This window comes from Nothoprocta perdicaria, unplaced genomic scaffold (genome assembly GCF_003342845.1).
Source record: "Nothoprocta perdicaria isolate Ctin4 unplaced genomic scaffold, notPer1 scaffold_170, whole genome shotgun sequence".
In the NCBI taxonomy this organism is placed as follows: Eukaryota; Metazoa; Chordata; class Aves; order Tinamiformes; family Tinamidae; genus Nothoprocta; species Nothoprocta perdicaria.
In genome coordinates, this window is record NW_020454872.1 from 578,890 (window position 1) to 594,758 (window position 15,869).

General features: G+C 47.6%; 1 long non-coding RNA gene across 1 annotated transcript; it reads right to left on the minus strand.

Annotated features, from left to right (window-relative positions):
• Positions 1-5,437: 5,437 nt before the first annotated feature.
• LOC112944646 lies at positions 5,438-15,144 on the minus strand. The gene is made up of 3 exons (XR_003248808.1): positions 15,075-15,144; positions 6,188-6,292; positions 5,438-5,464 (listed from the first exon to the last, which is right to left on the minus strand). It is a non-coding gene; the product is annotated as an uncharacterized LOC112944646 (long non-coding RNA).
• Positions 15,145-15,869: the final 725 nt, after the last annotated feature.

Here is a 15,869-nt window from a genome sequence, read left to right on the forward strand (position 1 = left end):
GTATTTTTCAGAGCTGTGGCTTAGGTAATATATCAAAACTAGTGTGGACATTATTTCACATTCCCTGCAGAGATCGATATTCCCTGGAGCTCTCAGAAGTCTCAGACTGGCAGGTTCACAGCCCAGCTGCTTCCACGCCGCGCCACAATAAAAGGGTAGAGGTTCTTCCCTTGTGCCCCGTCCCCCTGCTCTGTTAACATCTCCTTGTCCTGCAAATCATCTGTGGCGGGCACCCAAACAACACGAACGGAGATCGGGTTCATACTTGGTCACAGGCCCAACCCGCGAAGTTTTTAAACCAAGTGTTTTATAAGCAGTGGTCACAAAAACAAAGAAATAGAACTACAATAAATAACCTTTAATGGCCCACCTATGCCTTTCCCACTTGGGCTATAAATCTCTCCAGTACAGAAACACTCAGGCAACCCTGGAATAGGGAGCATTTCAAAATGCATAAGTTACAGTATTTTCCTTACTACAGTAGCTGAATAGTCCATATAGTTAAAATAAAAAAAGAGCATAAATGCTAAAAATAGTGTTACTGCTTGTGCACGGATCCTGTGTTTACTCAGGTTCCTTCCAGTGTCTCGGAGCTGTGCCCTGCACGGCAGTGCGGGAGCAGTCAGAAAGGTGCCTTGCATCTGCCAGGAGATCTGAGAGCTGAGTAAGGCTTGACTTGAGGTTTGTGTACCCAGCCGCAGAAAGAAACAGGTGACGGCATCTGCCGTGAAAGTGATAGATTTTCCTAGGAAAACTTCACTCTGAAATACCAGAATAGAAGCAATTGATAAGGGAGCTGTGTTTTCACTTTGTTTCATCTCTTCTTCTCATTGCAGTTTCATAGACACAGCCCTAAGATGCGTGACTAAGGTGCAAGGTGCTTAAACTTCACTACCATTGACACACACCTGATATAGAGTCATTTGAGCTTTATCCTCGTAAGCTAAGATATTAAAAGAGCATACTGTATTATATCTCAATAAAAGGCAGCATGGTCAAAATAGCAACTGCCAATCTGCAGGACAGTGTGGGTTCCAATCTGCCTGTTATTTATGTTATAATGGAAATGGAATGGAAGAAATGACAAATATGCTCAGCAGATCTGATGAGCATCCAGACGGAAAGCCATTATTAGCAAACATTCATTTAGCAGAGGCAACTATTGCTGCTACAGCCTGGGTAGCGTGTTGGACAGAACATGAGCTTGGAACAGGAATCTCTCAAATGAACACCAGAGAAGAAAAATGGTGAAGGAAAATATCACTGGCACTGCTGCATATGGCAGCGAACATGGTGCCAGGCCTCAGATTCCYTTATCCACTGAGAAGAGCCGTGCTCTGCACCCAAACATCATGGTTAACTCTTTCCGTGTCCCTCTGGGAGCTGGCAAGAATTGGAATGGGACTTGAGACCTTGCCTGAGGCACTGTGCTGCTCAGAGCCGAGCGCCCCCGGCCCCACGGTGACAGCCACGTGCTGCTCCCTGCAGKCTGGTGTGATGAGGAAGGGCGACGCTCATCCCACGGCCGCTTCTCCAGCGCTGCAGGCCGCCACTAACCCGTGGCCAGAGGGGCGAGGGCAGCAGGACGCTGCTGTCTGCTCCCAGCCTGCACGAGTGCCATGCACCGCCTCGCTGCCCCGTCTGCACGGTGACACCGGGGCTAGGCGCAGGACAGCCCCCGAGAGGGCCAGCCCCCGGTCCTCAACGCGGGGCCTCAGAGAGGCCTCCAGAGCCCAAACCAGGTCTGCAAGGGAAGCTTCACCAAATGCCTCCAATATACATTTATTCTGGATGTAGCTTGTACTTTCTTATTTCCATAACACATGTGCTGCTCCTTAGTCCACAAGGAAGCCATACTGAAAGGAAGCCAAGCAAAGCACCACCACGGGCATCTTCCTGCTGCCATTCCCTTTCTGGAGAGGGATCCAGCACTGCCCTGCACGCGCTGCGAACTCCCCCTGCACGGAGCAGCCGGGGGGCCGGCCGCCGGGAAGCCTTGGGGTGCCTGTCCCTGGGGTGCCTCGTACTGATTCACCATGGAATTAGTGTCTAACCAGCAGCTCATGAAGCAAAGCAAGAAGAGGACAGAAAGGAGAGTTAAATGCAACGTTCTGCTGAGGAAGCACCAGAGGACGTTGTCATCCGAGCATTCTTCTTTTGCCTTTCTTCTGACCTTGAGAGGAGCCCCATTCCAGAGCCTCCTCACCTTCCTCCTCGTGGCTACTGCTTCATAAACAAAGCCTATATCCAGAAGGCCAATTCCAAATTCTGGTAGGACTGTGTGCCCTTCATTTATATTCCTTCTCCTGTCAAAGTGATGGTGACATTAACAAGCATACTCAGAGGGGGGCTTTGTGCCAATTAACAATTTCTCGTTAGCTTAATTAGGGGACACATGTTTTTAATCACAGCTAAGAATGTGGAGTGATTGAAGAATTGATTCTGAGCTTTTGAAAGCATCACTGTCAGTGCATGGAATTTAATTCGGCAGATGTGGTTAAAGAAAGAGAGCAAGGGCCTTAAATGACTTTGGCTAAGTGAGCTTAATAGCAGCTGGAGCACAAGAAATTGCAGTTATATGGACAATATTGCCTTATCATAACCAATGACAGACTCTACTCTTGTCAATTTTCAGACTGAGATGTGTGTAACGCAGTGGGATTTCCTGTACACACACACACACACTCTTGGATGAACATCTGTCATTCTGCTGTACATACGTGAGCCTTGTCTGCTGAGTGGTAAGCCTTCCGAGTGGGACATGATCCTTTCCAATCATTTCCTCTACACCGATCCCAACAAAATAGATTTTCTGCTCTCTGTGAATTGTAAACAAGAAATCTCCTGGATGACAAACGCCTCTTTGGTGGCCATCAGGGACCATTAGCCAGGAAAGCAGCTTCCGCGTGCAGCTCTCCTGGCAARGCCAACTCGCCTGTCCGAGCTGCGGTACCGATGCTGAACAAGTCCTGAGCCCCTGCCTGCTTGACCATTCTGCAAAGAGCAGAGGTAGCTGAGCTGCCGCCTGCACTTCCTCCTTGCAATACACTGCTTCTGCTCCGCGAATTCTTCTCCTTAACATATAATCTCTTCTGCTTACAAGGGCATTTCTTCAGGGATGATCATGTAAACAATAACCAGGCAAGTCCCAWCTCCCAATGTCTAATTTAAGCCATCTCAGACCTCCTTTAGCATCARTATTACACTCTCTCCCCCAGCAAGTTAACCCTTGGCAGTTCTCAAAAGAGAGGAAATGGAAGAAAAAGGTGTGTTTTGAAGTGATTGTTGTTCCAAATCTGTCACTAAACATTTCAACCAGAGCATGAGCTCCAGCAAGGCTCAGCAAAGCTGTGAAACCCAAGCTGGTTGTGCTGAAAAGTAAYCGAGGCTTCACTTGCTTTTGCAAGGGTAACACATAGTGTCACTGTGGGAGATGGAGAAACATAGACCTATCAAAAAGGCTTCATTGCAAAAATGAAGATGTAATATTCCTGCTGCAGGAAGCAGATGCAAATATCAGCATCYCCCTGCCTCTCTTCATCTTGCTGTTTGGTCGTTCCCCTGCTCCTTGTAACTCTAGCTTTTATTTAATAGTGTTACTTAACTTATCCCTTTTGTCATCTCACTCTAACCTTGCCTTTGAAAAATGGGAACATAACATATTGTAGCATTTGCACAATGTGAGAAATGATGACATTTACTGGCAATAGTATAAATAGGAATAGAGGCCTCAAGGTCTTTGATAGAGGTAGCAATATTTATGCAACTGCTAAGATGTGAGTGGTTTCAGGCAACAAAAACATATGAATGGAAAAACTTAACAGTATGGGCTTGACAAAAGAGATTACTTTAATGCAGCTAGGCCAATGCACCTAAACCCCTTTATACAATATCTCCACACCCACACATCTGCATCCACTGAACAGCATCATCTCTTGAACAGCTTTTGTACAGACCACATATCTGTGAGGAGACGTCACCTTGTCATACAGTCTTGTCCTTCACAGACCACATAGCTACCTCCTCTACACAAAGAGGGAAGAAATTAAAGAGCTGCCCAACTTTAAAGACACCTGAAAAGCAATTACGCCATAGACTTTCACCCCTTGACCATTTAAACTAACTACTCTAATTGGATAGTATGTTWCATGCACACTTCAAATGATAATATAAAGGATTTTAGGTGATTGATCTTCAAGGACTCATAGCTTTGATAAACACCCATAATGTCCCATGACTCACGCTAGGAGCCAACTCCGCTCYAATGCATGACCCTCCTGCATCTACCTGACCACTTCTCTTATAGGAGAGAGAGTGAAATAGCCATTTTCCAGAGGACACCTTGCCTGGTGGTTTCAGCCAAGCCTAGCGGGGTCACAGGTTTTACCTCCTTTCCCATTACCTGCCTCTAGGGAGCCTCSCTTGGAGGCTGCAGGCACGGAGCAGGCGCTGAGCCGAGGCCAAAGCGGCTCTGTCACTGCCTTACACTGACCTTGCCAAAGTTCTCCCGTCTTAACAAATTTGGAATGTCATCTACAATGAGACCGTGCTCACTTTACACTAACTATATATATAGATATCTTGCTTCTACCCTTGATTTGTTTTTTTAATGCATTTCCCTCCTCCTCACCCAAACATAATAAATAGTGGTATAAGGCTAATGTCAGAAATAGATGGATTCTCGAAGCTAGTAGACTGGAAACATTTGAAGAATGAGATCAGCAGAACCAAAGCCAGATCTAATAGCATTCATTTGTTATATTTCCCTTTTTTTTAACTAATCTAATGCCCATGTTTTTGTAGCAGAGGAGTTGAACATAACTTTTTCCCCCCTTCACAGATTTATGAGTAATACATAGCAAATCAAGCAGATCACTCATGCAAACAGTAGCTTTCCAATTCTCAGAAACATTCATCTTAAATAAAAGTCATGTGGGATATTTCAGAAATGTAGCAGTGCTCATGTAATTGTAGCTATTGATTTCACCTTTGGAGTAGCAATTATAAGATATATATGTGATGTCAATGGTGTTAATGAAACTTATCTTTTCCGACTCAATATTTTCCTTATTTTCTTATATATAGGAATTGAAGACAGTTAAACCTATACTGCAGTACAAGTCAGTGATGTATGACAGAAGACAATCATATTTTACAGAGCATCGTTAATCTGGAGAGATCCCAAAGTGCTTGCAACATATTTGCATGGGCCCACACTTCCTGACACAGCAGCACAAGAGACAACGTGAGGACTTCTCTGCTTTTATGGCTGCTAAGGGCATAACTAGGTTGCTCTCCACTCCTATGCTGGAGAGCKTAGGGCAGGAACCCTTCTCTAGGGAAAGGCTGCGACGCTGCCACGGCTGCAGCGCGTGGTGCAGAATGGATGTGAACTACAGGAGGAGAAATTCTTACCTTCCACTGACAACTGCAACATTTCATGGACTTGATGGATTTTCTTTACCTTCAACAAGGAAGGGTTAGATTGCCCTGCTGAGATGTAATCCTTACTTCCAACAGAATCATGTTCATCGTATTTGTTGATTAGACCAGCTGGCTAAGGATTCCAGGCTCCTTTCTCCCTCCCATTTCTATTTTTCCTCAGCGTAGCAAAGTTTTCAAAGCCAAACTGATGATGTATTATGGAAGACAATTGTATTTGATACGCTATCATGGTTTCSAGGCATCTTTGTCACCCTCACAACTCCAGTGCTCTAGCAATATTAATGGTACTTCCCCAAGCCAATACTAAAATAGTCTGAAGAACCTTCTGACGAGGACARAGCTGTTTATGGGATGATCGATCAGAGCAGTAGTCCGAGACCCCCATATTTGACAGACTATGGTAGGCAGCTGTGTACAACCATCAGCACGTGGCTGACGAGGAACATCCTCCCCAACTCCTTCCCYTCTTTATTTGATTTTATTTTCTCTTTGCCATGAGGCGAACGCATCAGCTGTGTGCAAACAACAAACAAGCCCTGCAGAGAATGTACTCAGGGCACTCAACCGTTCTGTGCAACCTGCRGACGTGGCATCCTTCTGCTTTGTTCCAGATCCTACCTTGTCGTCAGTTTTTATAGAAACATTTAGCTTTAGACTACAGTAAAAGCYGTATCACTTCTTAAATCCCTTCTTGAAGGCAGATGAAAACACCAGGGGAAGGTTAGAAAAGAGAGCCACATACCTTCTCAGCTGGCTATATGAAGTRAAAGCAAGACCTTCAATTCCAAGCGCAGCTTACACAGGCAGCCCTCCAAGATCCATCCAGGAAAGGTTGCTCTGGGCTGTCCTGTAAGCAGATATGCAAGATGTAAGCAAGCCTGCTTAAAATCTTTAGTGCCACCTCATCACTTCTCAGGAGTGATCCATTATTCCAATRCCTGCTCTACAGGCAGCTATCTCCCAGAGCTGGATTATTCAGAAGAAAGGCAAGCACCTACACAAACAACAACCAACCCCACAGCACACCTTTCCTCCAAGGCCCACTTTCATGGTTTTATAGCTCAACTGGGGTGATTTGGACACACCTGCAGGCATGACTCAAGAGCAATTACCTTGCAGGCTCCATAAATTACAATGATTAATTGATAACAGTAACTTAAGCACCTGCTGTTTTTAAAAAATAAACAAACAGTCAATTAGCGGAGCTTGCAAATCACTGGTGAGTGGCTGCTCCTCTGCCCTTGGTCAGCAAGGGGCAGGCTGGCCCAGCACGCCTCAAGTGAGCCAGGGCGCTCTGCCAAGCCAGCAGCCTCTGGCTCCTGCTCAGCGTGATGTAGCCCTCTGGGTTGATTTTTTTTCAAATATTTTAAGCAAAAAAGATTGGCAAAATAAACAAATAATGGCAGCAGTGTTCTTTCCTCTGTGTTTGAGCCACCTTTTGAACTAGAAGATGTGTAAGATCTTGTTCAGCAGAAATCATCAATCTGTGACACGTTTCTGTCAAGAAAATGAAACTTGTAATAAACCTGTGATGTTAACCAGAACTGATCCCCGGGCCCARCTTCCTATGCTGTTGTCATGATCAGCGTTCAATGCACAATATGTGGCTAAGAAGTCCATGGCCAAACTAATCCATACAAGTAGGTCAAGGAGAAATGACACACTGGGGAAAAATGGAGAAAAACAGTGAGAAGTGACATGGAGAGGGGGGCCTGGTGCTCTCTGCTTGGGGTAAGGAGGGAAGAGGGATCTTTGCAGATCTGAATCAGCAGTTTGTTATGGGAAAGACCCAAGGACTCTTGGGCTATGAAAACATAAAACTGGGCAACCGCGTTAGTGCCTGTCTGCGTGCCAGACTGTGCGGAACCCGAGCCGGAGCGGGGCGAAGGCTCCTGCCCTGCCGAGCGAGGCGGAGGAAACAGAGCCTGGCGGGCCGGGAAACCAGGGAAAGGCTGGGGAGATTCAGAGTTCACTAACGCCGTGACCTTGAGCAATCCGTTAAAAATGCCCGCACGCCAACTCCTTGTCTTTAAAATAGTATTTTCTTATTTTGCCTTGTCTGTCTACATTAATGAGTTCTCTGGGGAAGAAGCAGCTTCGCTGTCTGTGCAAGCATAAATATCGAGGATTTTGAGGCCTGCATCTCAGCTGAGTGCTCTAGGCAACGCGAGCAGCAATAGTCATCAATAGGCTACAAGCCTTGGACGCTTGGAAACCACCTGAAACTCACTGGAAACAGAGCGTGCTTTAAAACATTACAATACAATATAAAGAAGCAAATTAGTTAATATGCTTATAAAATATGAAATAATTACAGAAAAGATTAAGAAAAAGAGGGAAATTATTTTTTAAAAAGTCTATAAACAAACACATTTCTTAAATAAATAAAAGGATTATAGTAAAGCTTGCCTGTGAAAACTGATAAAAAAGCCTTATCCTTAATTTCCTCTACATCCATTAAGAGCTAGCCATGTGGAGAACTTATTAGTAGCTGTAATATTTCAACCTGTGTTTTTAATGTTATTCACATTAACGTAAAGCAGATGGAATGGACCATATTTTCCTAAATTACACACATTAAAAATCTAATTRAAGCTCTTGAGCTTCAAAACGTTCTCCTAGAGCAGGTCCAAGGCCGGAGCGAGCGACGCTGCCCTAGCGGGTCAAGGGCAGGCGCTGGTGCACCGTGCCCGGAGCGTCCCCGTGTCCCCTCGGCCTCACTGGGGGTCCCGGAGCCCTGYCGGGGGCTCCTCCTTTGCAGAGGGGCCCCCTTGGCACAGGGCTGCTGGAAGCGCCGCCCGTCCCGGTGCCCACGCGAGGCGGAGGCCGGTGCAGCCTCCTTGTCGCGAGGCCCGCACGGCCTCGCCGGCCTCCCCGGGCACCTTCYGCTGCGCCTCCGCTCCCCGCTGGCTCCAGGCTTGCTCAAACACAAACGAGGGTTTATGCAAAGCGCGCCTGACATCTGGAGAGCAGTGAAGCACGAGCGCGCTCACCGGTGCGAGCCGCGGGCGCAGGAGGCTGCGGGCAGCACCGCGGCCTCCGGGACGTTTTCCCGGGATGCGTGAGACAGCCGGGGGTGACGGGGACGCTGCAGCAAGCGCCGCTCCTTCCGCGGGCTCCTGCGGGTTCACCTCCTTGCTCCTACACAGAGCGGCTGCAAAAACACGTTGCGTGCTGGCCCGTGTATACAGCATCAATGTGCAAAAGAGACAAATTAATGTTTGTTAATTTTACCACATCTGGGAGGGACATACAAAAACGCCATGAATGACCTGCAGCAGTTGATCGGAATATCCTATTTAGCAGCCTTGGTTTGGGCTAAGGGAAGAGGGAATTTYCATTCTACTTCACATGTTAATGGCTTTGCTTTTTGATTTGGAGAAATTGCCATGTTTATAGGCCAAAATGATAAGCACTAAGTGACAATAGATGGAAATGTGCACTGTGAAAAACGAACCGAGACAGGGGACAGGAGTCAAAAAAACCCACATCTAGAAGAACAAATAAAGTCTGCAATGAAAGACRGAATCAAACATGCCACACTATTCCCTGCTCTCCCATCAGACGCCCCAGAGAGGATCCCACCGTGTGATAAGGGTTCAAAATTCACTGGGGATCACTTTGAAAGCAAACCCTTAAAGGTGAGCACAGGTATGTTTTTCACCAGAGTGTTACTCGTAAATTATATCTTAATAGTTAATTTATTTTCTCTAAATCAATGTAAATATATCCACATCAACCTAATGCCACTTAGTCTAATACTCTCTTTAGAGGAGAAACTGCTCTTCTCTTGTTTCAAATCAAATACAGATTTTGTTCCCCGATGGACCGGTTTTGATTTTTTTTTTGTTTTAGATTTGCTTATATTGAACTTTAATAAATGAAAGCAAAGATTTCCCCGCTCAGGTTTGGTTTGCTCTTGTGACAGCCGGCAAAGCGGCGACAAGAGCGGCGCAGCAGCTCCGGACCRAGCTCCTAGGCGTCTCGTTCCCTTTATGCTTTAGACCTTGTGCTCCATCTAAAAATATCTCTCTGCTGGCAAAATAAAATCTTCTCCCCGCGTGACCGTTCGGGGAGGTGCACAGGCAATGACGGAATGGATTTTCCCATCTGAAAATCACCATTTTAAAGGCTCTGCTGGAAACGGCTGGGTGAGTTCAGCTGCGCCCGCGCCAGCACCGGMCAAGCCCGGGGGTTGATCCCTGCAGGCAGCAGGTCCCTGTGCAGGGATAAACCCGCGAGCCCGGAGGCTGAGGAGCCGCGAGAGCGGGCGCTAAGCTGGGCCTGGCCCGCTAAGCGGGGCCTAAGTGGGGGCTGCCCACGCAGGGCGCAAGCTGCTCCGGGGATTACCTGGCACGTTTGAACTCAACACCCATTGCGGCTGGCGACGCTGGTGCTTTCCATGGCGTGAGGTTGCATCCAGGGCGGGCTGCCTGCCCGACACAAACACCTTCAGCAGGGGATGCGGCAGCAAAACCACAGCCCGTTTTTTGAGCGATGCCTGAAATTGTTGGCTTTTCCTCCCCCCCCCACCCTTAAAAATCCCACTCACTTCTCTAACTCCCTAGCTCTCCCCCTACTTTTCTGGTAATGGCTTAGTAAATAATTCAGAAAAAAAAAAACAAGGACCAGAACTCGGCCTAATAAAAATGATGTCTCTATCTGCTGTTGAGGCGCATTGTGCCACTTAAGTAAGACAGATGGGAGGAGATGCTGCACTTTGCTTAGTAAACCGCATTGAGAGGAACCGAGTAAGCCTGAAATTAGAGCAGAGGGTGAGCTGGGGGTGGAGGCACCGGTACAGTGCTGCCTGACAAAGATGCAGGGAGAAGTAATTTACTCTGAAGTGACAGTTTGAAGGGGGAAGAAAAATAAACACACAGAAGGGAGCTCACACTCATTAGCGGCCCTGCCTCTGAATTCATCGTTAATAATAATAGAGGGCCTAGCTGAGCCGGTGCCTCGCACGGCGGCTCGAGCCGGGGGCTGCATTTCCAGCCTGCGCGTGTGGCCGCGGGGCAGGACAGGGCCCCCGGGGACTCCGGTTTAGGAATATTCCCATAATGTGGAATATTCCCGTAATGTGGAATCGCTGGTGCAGGCACAGCAGACGCGGAGAGGCGGAGACGAAGGCAACAAGCCGTGGCCAGAGGCCGGGAAGGGAGCTGCAGAACGGCTGGAGCTGAGCCCGAGGAGAACAAACAGAAGGAGATGAGCTCACGCGAGGTTAGCGACCAGGGCAAAATACTCTTCTCACCATCCAATATCCACACTAGTTATTTCCTCTCCCTTAGAAACCTTTCTGGAATACATTTTCTGTTTTGCATTCTCCCCATTACCTGGGGCTTCAGCACACTGCAAGCTGAGCAAGCCTTGGCCTGGCTCAGGATTTCAATGAGGAAAAAAGGAGYGTGATAACAGTGGCCATGCTCCTGGAAGCGGCTCTTCCTCTGGATCAGTAACAGGCCGGTATCTCCGAGGGGCAGAGCGCTACAGTTATCACGAGGGCCCCATTCCCCTTTTCTTTACATTATAGCCCTACTTCTGCAATGCTCAAGTACTCAACTTCCATTAAATTGTAGCAGAACCAGCAGTCCCAATGGCCATGACCACTTACAGCTGAGAACATATTCTCAGCTCAGCCTAGAACCCTACCCACTGTGCTGTCCGGAGGAGCTTATCTTTGAATCCTAAGTGCCGAAAATCTGCTTTGCAGTATAACTCAGATCCAGGCCTTTTGGCACCTGTTTTGCTTCCACTGAAACCAAATAACGCTTATGAAGAACCCCCAGCTACGTGAAACCAGAGAAACCCACACATCTTTATGGCTGAAACGCAATTTATAAATATTGATTGTGTGCTTGAGGCTCAATCTTGCAAGGTGCTGAGTACACACACATCTTACCCGTGACCTTCAGACAGGCTCCGGGGAACGACGCTTGATAAACGCACAGTATTGTTATTCTAGCAACAGGAGCCGCTAAGCAGGAATATTATGTCACTTAAAACACAAGTTCAGATTTGTTTTGAAAACATACACACAGTGGAACTTGTGGAGGTTCGGTGCATTAATTATGCCTCAGCAGGAGAAAAGAGCTCTGACAAATTATGGACAGACTAATTAGATGTCTTTAATTAAAATACACGGTCCTTGTGAAACTCAGACTGGACCTGGCTCTCCTAAGACTGGAGATGACCTCGGCGAGGCCGTGCAGGGCCCAGCGGAGGCCGGTGTCCTCCCTTGGTTGTGCACGAGCAGCTCAGCAGGGYTTGGAGCTGCCAAGGGGCAGGAGACCCAGGGCTCCCACCCGGACGCAGTGCCGCAGACGGGGCCCCGCTGTAAAGACCTGGCATCGTTCACACTTTGTGATGAAAACCCTGGCTTTCACGTTGTTCCTATAGGTTTAACTGAACCTTTTTCAAGTGAGTTATGGTTTGTATTTACATAAATTACCATACGAAACTTGTTAATATTTCCTGACTATCCTTTTTCATAGTGTTATTAGACAAGGTTCTGTGCTTTTGTTTGGGGCTGAATGTCAGCAAATCAGGATTCATGACTGTGATCAGTTAGGAACACAGCAAAATAATTTATTCCCWATCATATAGGCTGGATGTCAAATATCTGTCCTAAGAAATGCTATCTGAAATCAGCAGAATTTTATCATGCAAATTTCCGGAAGCGTTATCGTTAGGAGCAGCAGGAGGTTCCTGATTCACTGTCATTTATCCCTTAAATGAGTTCAGACTTGCTCCACAGAAGGCACCACGTGCCAAATGTACTTTGGTCTCTCCTGTTTTTTGCCAGGATGGGGCAAATCATCCCTATGCAAAAACCGCAATGAAGAGAGTCTTGGTGTTTACCATGAGAGCAGCGCTACATGGTGAGCAGGGCTCATCTAGGAAAGTTTGCCAGGGAGGAAAAGATTCTCTGCGGATTCTGTCTGTGCGACTCGCACTATCTGAGGGCTGCTACAAACTCCTCATGGGTGCCGACACGTGGAAGGGACACGGTTCGCTTCATTGCATCCAGAGAATGAAGTTCGCTCTGCAGGGGAATCCTAAGCGGAACAGTCAACCTGCAGCTCAGAGGGGTTCTCATGCACTCATGATGAGCCCGACTTCCCCGTTCTTTATGGAAAACAGATTGGGAATTCCTATGGGGAGGAAACAGAAGCTGGAGCTCAAGCAGAGCGCCCCATGGCTTTAACGAGCACCTCTTGCTCAGGACGGACTGGGGCTCTATTCACCCCAACAGTGAATCTCTGCCTTCCCAGGACAGAGGCAGTGGGTGAAGCAGTAGGAAAAAGAAAAAAAGAAGATGGAAACATGAGACAGCAAACAAGTGCACGGAGCCATGGAGGGTTTCAGCCGGGCAAGATCGCAGCCCCTTGCAACTGGTGCGCGCGGCGGCTGACAGTATCTCCGACACGCGCTCTGATCATGCTCTGTCCCTGGAGGAGCGACAGTTTTTAATCCTGTCACCGTGAAGCATCCGAAGGCAGCGCTGATGGAGCTGAGGAACGCTTGTCAGGCGCCCCTAATCCCGCCTGGAAGGATTACACGCTCGCCCTGCGCGCAGGCAGAGCGGGGACGCGGGCAGCGGGACGCTGCGCGAGCCACATGAAAGCTTCCTCCATGCTTCAGCAAGTTACAGATACCRAGCATAAATAAGATTATATTATTTTCCCATCTTTTTCTACTTCATTACCACTGTCAAAGATGCTGATCTAAAGCTTCTGATACCTATCGCTTTACTAGCGGCAGCTCAGAACTGTTCTAAGCCCTCCATTCACGGCACCCAGGTGGGAAATACAAGCAGTTTCAGCCCAGCACTGAAGTTCTGRATGGATCACAAAGGTATTAATTGACTTCTCAAGTGACACAGTGACTTGACCAGAAACTGACTGAACACGTCCTCTAAGTGGAGCCTCCTCGATCAGCGCGAAGGCGAACGCAGCAGTCACCTTTCCCTCCCATGACAAGGAGAGATATGTTTAAAACGGCAGTACTGGGAGTAAAGAGGTTTAGATGCCCAGGAAGGTCTCCACACGTCCCAGCTACGCTTTGTGCTCCTGCACATTCCCAGCCCCTCCTGCCCTAGTCACTCACATCACACTCCTCTCTAGCCTCTGATCTTTGACTCTTCATTCAGCAGCTCTCCTGACATACACAGGGGCAATCAGGAGAAAGAGCAGCCTCTCCAGCATGCTCACTCATTCTTATTATGGATGGGAACAGAGCAATCCTTTAAGTTTCATGTCACTGACAAAATCTCTATAAAATGTCACATCCAGCTAACAGAAACTAGTGACCTTCAAGTCTATTAAACGGACATAATTTTTTACTTCGGCTTACACCAAGACGTGTCACAGTAATGATTCTCCAACTTCACCCACATGCAGCACGCTACCTCGCTGCCCATTAAGGTCGCGAGGTTCGTTGTCAACAAACCTGCTAAYGGCAATCACACAAAAGGCAATTGCTTTTCCAAGGTCCATCACTCTATTAATGAACCCATACGCAAAGGAACAGCAGTTCCCTAAATTTATAGACATGTACRTGCCTGCTAGGGGTCTACCAGCTCTGGAGAGTAATTTCATCTCGCCAGACTGCACGGCGGTGTTTAGCCACGTGGGGACTTTCAGTGTTATTACGTCAATAACAAATGAAAGCAGAGCTGCTGTTTTTACTGATAAACCAAATAAGTGGACACAAGTGATGTAGCCTGGAYGACCCTCTGCCATTCCAGTTCCTGAGACCACTCTTGAAGGAGCCACTGAGTTATTTTTGAACCAGAGGCCCCTGGGTTGCAATCAACAGCTTCATTTTTTCAGTCACTTAGCATCTGCTGTGTTGATTTCCAATTGATTTCTATCTATAGGTAGCCTTTAAAAGCTGTTATGGTGAGGCCCAAATAGTAGGCTTTCAAATTCATAACTACGGGGTAAGGCTACGAGTAACTTGCAGTTGAGCAGGAGAATTGGTCTAAAGCCGCCCRCTCCTGCCCTCCCGAGGGCTCTCCGTGCGGGGCCACGGCCAGAGGGGCTTCCTTCAGTCCCGGGCTGGTCTGCATCGAAATCCCGGCAGCATTTTTCAATCTACACGGCTGGCTTAAAGAGCATTTTTAGCATACTAGAAAAGATTGGGGAAAACGGCTTCCTGCTACCGTGCGGATCATCATAGGAGAGGCCCTGCGTTTGCTACGGTTTCCTTAATTTTCCTGGTCCTTAAGCAGCAATTCTTAACGCTCTATGGGAGAGGCAGTTTATCTGATGAGGGAATACTGAATCACAGCATGTGACAGAAACTCTGATGACCTTTTGGTGAAAACAGCCATAACCTCATCAAAGCCATTCAGGAGAGATGTTATAAAGTGCTAATAGGAATTAGGTATTTAACTTGATGACTGTGTCAGGATTATTCAGAGTTACGCTCTGAATTTTGTTTGTCTCTGCTGTTTGAGCCCCTTTGAGCCCCACAGAAGATCTGAACAACMACTGGAGATGGGAGAAGGGGAAATTTTGCGTGACGTTGCTGTTTCACCTTTGGAAGCTCCTTTTCATCAGTGCACAAACGGACAGAACTTTCACTCCAAGGACTTTGCTAGGTTTTGAAGGTTTCTTTACCTTGATGATGTCGCCATTTGGAAGTGGATCCACGGCAGTCTTATTTTCCGCCCTTTCGTGGTCACTGAGCTCCTGTCCCAAGGGCRCTTCGATGGGCCAGCAAACGAGGTGCCGAGGAGGCTGGAGGGAAGCAGGGCAGGGCCCAAGCTCGGCGCTCTCGCCCATCTCCTGTGCAAGAAAGCCAGAGGACAGAGTCACGCTGGTGCTAAGTGCACTGATGAGCACATGAGCACTGTAACGACACGGGAAATTAGGTTTCTTCCCTGAGCTGGCTCCCAATGCGGGAGCTGCAGGGAGGATGCCTCCTTCTGAGGGCCACAGTAATGTGGCCAGCATTCCCCTGTAGTTTATATTTAGGTGGAGTCCTCCACACCTAAAAGGGAAGCGCTTTATTTTCAAAGGAAAGTGAGCAATTCATAAAACATTACATGTTGACACGTTCTGCAGAATATAAAAGGGCTCTCGGCTGCCTTCAGGCCCCATTTGCATAATTTTTGCTTTGCTTAAGCCAGGTAAACCATGGCTAAAACCTGAAGTATTTATCACCTGTGCATTTGCAAGGCGCAGATCATACAAACATCAGAGAGGGCTGCCTGTTCTCAGTGCAGGAAGGGGAAGGCTAGGGGGGATTCTAGCTGGGACACAACACTCACCTCTACCGTTCCAGCTGCTTTTCAGCACCTTATTTCAATAGAACTCAGTTAAAATACAGAAATTGCACACAAAGAAGCCTCAGCCCTTCACAAGTGAAAACATGACAGAATAAAACCTGTCCGTTCTTACGATGCCCACTTC